The sequence below is a fragment of the Euprymna scolopes genome, unplaced genomic scaffold (assembly GCF_053919585.1).
Source record: "Euprymna scolopes isolate OS-2025 unplaced genomic scaffold, ASM5391958v1 sca1, whole genome shotgun sequence".
NCBI classification, from domain to species: domain Eukaryota; kingdom Metazoa; phylum Mollusca; class Cephalopoda; order Sepiida; family Sepiolidae; genus Euprymna; species Euprymna scolopes.
The window spans coordinates 476,614-482,311 of NW_027633102.1; the positions used below are offsets into that span (position 1 = coordinate 476,614).

A 5,698-nucleotide genomic window follows, 5' to 3' on the forward strand; every position below is an offset into this window, starting at 1 on the left:
ACGACTCGCGAACGGCCAGGACTCCTCGGTCCGTGTTTCAAGACGGGTCGGGTGGGTTGCCGATGCACGTCGCTGACCCGGGGTGGCGGGCGGCTCGAGTAAAAAAGCGTCGCCGAGCGACCTCTCCGGAAACGGAAACGGGCGCGGGCGGGGTTGCCCCCGACAAGAACCCGAAACGTCGGCGAGGTGCGTGACGGCGAGGCCGCGCCAGTCCTATCCCGCCTCTCATCGCGCACGCGCCCGAGACGGTGGGGCGCCTAAGGAGCGACACACAGAGTGCGTCGCCCGCACGCGACTTCCGGCGGGATCAAAACGGACCGGCTCGCCACGTGTAACGGATCGTGTCAGATTTCCTCCGTTCCCGGCAGAAAGGGGCAGTTACGTTCGCGGGCCCGACGGCCGGTGGCCCCCGACTTCACAAGGTGGGAAGACGGGGGTTTTCAGGGTGATGAAACGCCTGCCGCCTACGGAAAAAAACCCGCGTGTTCGACCTGCACGCCGGGAACGGGTCGCGACGACGGACCGGAGGGGAAGTGCGTCCGGTGCCGGCCGCGCGGAGGTCGCGCCGAAGCGCCCGCGCCATGATTACGCCGAGCGATGATGAAGGGGACGGGTGCAGCGGAGTCGCGCGCGGAGGGAGCAGGAGGAAAGAAGAAGCGGCGGCGACGGATGCGGCGGGTTAGGGCCCGGCGGCAGCAGCGATCGAGAGGACGAGTCCCCTCCGTCGCAGCCAACCGACGCAGCCACCTACCGACGCCGCGGTCGTCACCACGTTTCCCTTCCCGCTATCCACGCGGCCCGTCTCCTTCGTCGGCGACGCGGGCACAAAAGCTGGAACCGCGGGGAACGAGTCCCCCGCGGACACGACGAACGACGACCTGTGCCGCGACGGCCTCTCTTTCAAGAACACACATCGAGTTTGGGCTCGAGCCTAGGCAGCACCGGACTGAGTCCCCCCGCGATCGCGGTGAGCGGTCCCACCCGTTTACCCCTGGGCGGTTTCACGTTCTCTTGAACTCTCTCTCCAAAGTTCTTTTCAACTTTCCCTCACGGTACTTGTCGACTATCGGACTCGTCCCGGTATTTAGCCTTGGATGGAGCTTACCACCCGATTTGGGCTGCGTTCCCAAGCAACCCGACTCTCGGATCGAAGGCCGTCGCTCGCCGTCCGCACCGAATGGGCCTGGCACCCGCCGCGGGCGGCCCCGATCGAGGGAACTCCGAACTATGCGAGACGAAAACGAACGGCTGCCTTCGACCCATGCGCCACACGTCCCGAAGCCTTTAACTTGCGACGGGATTCGGCGTTGGGCTTCTCCCGGTTCACTCGCCGTTACTAAGGGAATCCCGGTTGGTTTCTTTTCCTCCGCTTAGCGATATGCTTAAGTTCAGCGGGTCGTCTCGTCCGAGCCGAGGGCGGCGGTTTTTAGTAGAGTGTGGTGTTTGGAGGAGAGGAATCTCGATCGGTACCCTCCGTGTGACGACGGCTGGCCGATATAGCGCCCGTCCGACCGAAAATGAAGAAGCCAACAATTAAAAAAAAGCGTGGGTCCTCCCCATCCGACGTTGCGTTGCCTACGACGCGGCCACCTTTTTACGGTGCGACGGCCGTGCTCGTCGCGCTGCTCGAGGCGTCGCTGAGAGACACCTTCATGAGGCAGAGAGCGAGACGAGCAGGCGGCGCTTACGTCGGCAGTCGGTTAGGTCGGTACTTTTTTTTTGGTCTCCCTTCGGCTGCTTTCGGACAGACTCCTCCTGCTCCTCCTCCACAGTGTTTCTTCACGCGGTCGAAAAGGGAAAAGACTCCGCGGTCTGCCAGCGGGAGACGAAGGAGGAGGCCGGAGAGGGTTTTAAAAAAAAAAAAGACATTGAAAGGAGTCAATTCTTTTTTTATTTTTCTTCCCCCTCGTCACTCGCTCCTGCGACGTCCCGGTTACCACCGTGCCGAGGACCGGGCGGGCACGGGGACGGCAAGATGTCGTTTCGTTAACGGAGAAAGACATGTAACGTTCCGCCTCTCGACCGGACGTGGCCCCGAGACAAGGGATCTCGGGGCCGCAATGTGCGTTCGAGGTGTCGATGTTCACTGAGTCCTGCAATTCGCATCAGTTATCGCGGCTGGCCGCGCTCTTCATCGACGGACGAGCCGAGTGATCCCCCGTCCAGGGTTCAGCACTTGGTTTTTTTATATTAGTTTTTGTTTATATAGATTTAGTAGTGTGCGAGGAGGTCTGTGCGAGGAGGCGTGACGGCATTGCAATGTCGCGAGTAGTTTGTTTTTTTAGCTAGCGGCGGTGGCACAGCGGCTGCAAAAAAACAAAAAAAACGATAAAGCGGCGACAAGGCAAAGAAGAAGCGGCCATCACTTGCGGTGGGCGAAAAAACAAACAGGTGGTAAGACGCGGAAGCAAGCAAGAAGAGCTGGGGCTTTAAAAACCTCCGCGTCACCACAAATCTATCTCTCGCTCCGCCTTTTATAGGTTTGTTTGCGCGCATTCGAGGCGTTGACGCCGACAGACAGAGGAGGTAGGCCGGAAAACAACAAACCAGTCTCGAACGGGAAAACGGTAATGATCCTTCCGCAGGTTCACCTACGGAAACCTTGTTACGACTTTTACTTCCTCTAAACGATCGGGTTCGGTCGTCTTCTCCAGGCATCGAACGCCGAGGCGTAGATGCACGAGTGTCGTGACGGACACGTCGCGCACTGCCCGGCGGCGTCGTCGGCCAGATCCGAGGACCTCACCGGACCGTTCGATCGGTAGTAGCGACGGGCGGTGTGTACAAAGGGCAGGGACGTGATCGACGCGGGCTGTTGACCCGCGCCTACCGGGAATTCCTCGTTCACGGGGTTGGTTACAGGCCCCGATCCCTATCACGGGAGGTGGTTCAGAGGTTTCCCAACCCTCTCGGGCCGGGGCGAAGTCCCCGCTGATACCTCCAGTGTAGCGCGCGTGCGGCCCCGGACATCTAAGGGCATCACAGACCTGTTATCGCTCCGCCTCGTGTGGCTTTCTGCCACCCGTCCCTCTAAGAAGTGCGTGAGAAAACCGACCCGGACCCGAGCGCCACGGAGGACGCCGAGCCCGCCGTAAAAATCACTGACATCGGCGCACTAGTTAGCAGGCCGGAGTCTCGTTCGTTATCGGAATCAACCAGACGGATCGCTCCACCAACTAAGAACGGCCATGCACCACCACCCACCGAATCGAGAAAGAGCTATCGATCTGTCAATCCTACCGGTGTCCGGACCGGGTGAGTTTTCCCGTGTTGAGTCAAATTAAGCCGCAGGCTCCACTCCTGGTGGTGCCCTTCCGTCAATTCCTTTAAGTTTCAGCTTTGCAACCATACTCCCCCCGGAACCGAACTCTGGTTTCCCGCAGGCTACCCGCCGGGTCATGGAAGCGAACGCCGGCGGATCGCCGGTCGGCATCGTTTACGGTCGGAACTACGACGGTATCTGATCGTCTTCGAACCTCCGACTTTCGCTCTTGATCGAGGAAAACGTGCTTGCCACACGCCATCGCTGCAGTTCGTCTTGCGACGATCCAAGAATTTCACCTCTAACGTCGCAATACGAGTGGCCCCGACCGCTCCCTTCGATCATTGCCTCGCCGTAGACGGAGACCGACAGACGTAGACGAGGCCCTCTTCCATCATTCCATGCTTATCGTATGCAAGCTTGAACAGCCCGCTCTGAGCACTCTAATTTTTTCAAAGTGAACGTACCGGCCGCCGCGGACACTCGGTTAAGAGCACCCTTGGAGGAGAAACCGCCGACCGCAACACGCGCGCAGACAAGACACGAAGCAGGGACTCGGAGCGGACCGGGGGGTTCAAAAAAAAAGAGGAACGCGCGGAAAGGGAGAGGGAGAGAAGCGCGGGGGTCAGAGTGCGGGGATGCGAATGAACGCACCCAAACACACACACGTAGCACCCCCCCGTTAGACTACTCCCGGAACCGAACCGACGACCACTTGTTTTTTTTTTCCCGGATCCCGATCACGACCTCCTCGTCCACCTCGCCGGCAGGACCGCGTGGCGGGTATGCTAGCGGTTGACACCGGCGGAAAGGGCCGGGAATGCGAACGGACGACCAAAGTCAACGACGGACGATGGCGCCGCCGCCCCGGGGCCGCTTGCGCGACCACGAACCCGAGTTCGGACTACGAGCTTTTTAACCGCAACAACTTTAATATACGCTACCGGAGCTGGAATTACCGCGGCTGCTGGCACCAGACTTGCCCTCCGGTTGGTCCTCGTTAACGGATTTGAAGTGTACTCATTCCGATCGCGGGGCCTCGACAGAGTCCCGCGTCGTTATTTTTCGTCACTACCTCCCCGTGCCGGGAGTGGGTAATTTGCGCGCCTGCTGCCTTCCTTGGATGTGGTAGCCGTTTCGCATGCTCCCTCTCCGGAATCGAACCCCGATTCCCCGTTACCCGTAGTAACCACGGTAGGCACTTAACCGACCGTCGACAGTTGATAGGGCGGACCCTCGAGAGACCCGTCGCCGGGCGTGAAAGCTCGTGCGATCGACCAGTGAGTTATCCAGAGTCACCAAAGCGGAGCGCGCCGCCCTATGAGCCCCGCCACCGAACGGACCCGCGAGCGGGAACGCCGACGACGGGAGGACGGAATGACGCGCATCGGTCTCAGTCTAATATGTAGCGCCGCGACCCGGAACGGCCGACGCGGGTGCCAGCGCGCGAGGCGTGGCGACGACGGCGCGCCGACCGATCGCGGCCTGTGTCACATGTATTAGCTCTAGAATTGCCACAGTTATCCATCGCCTCCGAGGAGGAATACGGTCCCGAGGATTAGGTCCGGTTCCTGAGCCATTCGCGGTTTCGCCCGTTCTAATGCGTGGCGTGAACTTACACTTGCATGGCTTAAGCTTTGAGACAAGCATATGACTACTGGCAGGATCAACCAGGTATCGTTGGAATTTGGGACTTTGTTTCGACAGAACGACAGACCGACCGACCGACCGACCGACATAAGACAGACAACTACAACGACGGGCACGTGTTTATTTATTTTTCGAGGGGGTTCGCCGTCAGAAGAAGCGCGCTGCCCGCGCTGATGGCCTCTTTTTTGTTTCTCCCCTGACTTGGACCGAGACCGAGACTCAAAGAACGAAAGCGACCAACGTCGACAACAACAACGACAACGGCACCCTTGACAGCGATACATACGACAAACGACAAGCAGCACGACGGCAGTGCACACGGACATCGAGGGTCAAGGTGCAGACTGAACTCGCCGAGGTCGTCGTCATCGTGGTCGCCATCGATTCCGTCTCGTCGTCGTCGTCGTCAACGTCCACGTCACAGCCGGCCGAGAAGAGAGAACAGACGACAGCGTCGACAACAACAACATCGACAACGGCACCCTTGACAGCGATACATACGACAAACGACAAACAGCACGACGGCAGTGCACACGGACATCGGAGGTCAAGGTGCAGACTGGAATCGTCGAGGTCGTCGTCATCGTGGTCGCCATCGATGCCGTCTCGTCGTCGTCGTCGTCGTCTTCGTCGTCGTCGTCGTCATCAACGTACCAACCGACCGAGACGAGAGAGCAAGCAACAACGTCGACAACAACAACGACAACGGCACCCTTGACAGCGATACATACGACAAACGACAAACAGCACGACGGCAGTGCACACGGACATCGGAGGTCAAGGTGC

General features: G+C 59.6%; 2 non-coding genes and 1 pseudogene across 2 annotated transcripts in view; all 3 read right to left on the reverse strand.

Moving 5' to 3' along the window:
- Nucleotides 1–1,419, reverse strand: part of LOC145273603 (large subunit ribosomal RNA) — a 5,724-nt gene extending 4,305 nt beyond the window's left edge. The window contains exon 1 of the ribosomal RNA XR_013866426.1: nucleotides 1–1,419. This exon is cut by the window's left edge and continues 4,305 nt beyond it. This is a non-coding gene — a ribosomal RNA (large subunit ribosomal RNA).
- A 593-nt stretch (nucleotides 1,420–2,012) lies between these two features.
- Nucleotides 2,013–2,170, reverse strand: LOC145273414 (5.8S ribosomal RNA). Its single transcript, XR_013866385.1, has one exon. It is a non-coding gene; the product is annotated as a 5.8S ribosomal RNA (ribosomal RNA).
- Nucleotides 2,171–2,568: 398 nt separating this feature from the next.
- LOC145273444 (small subunit ribosomal RNA) lies at nucleotides 2,569–4,939 on the reverse strand (annotated as a pseudogene).
- Between the last annotated feature and the right edge of the window lie 759 nt (nucleotides 4,940–5,698).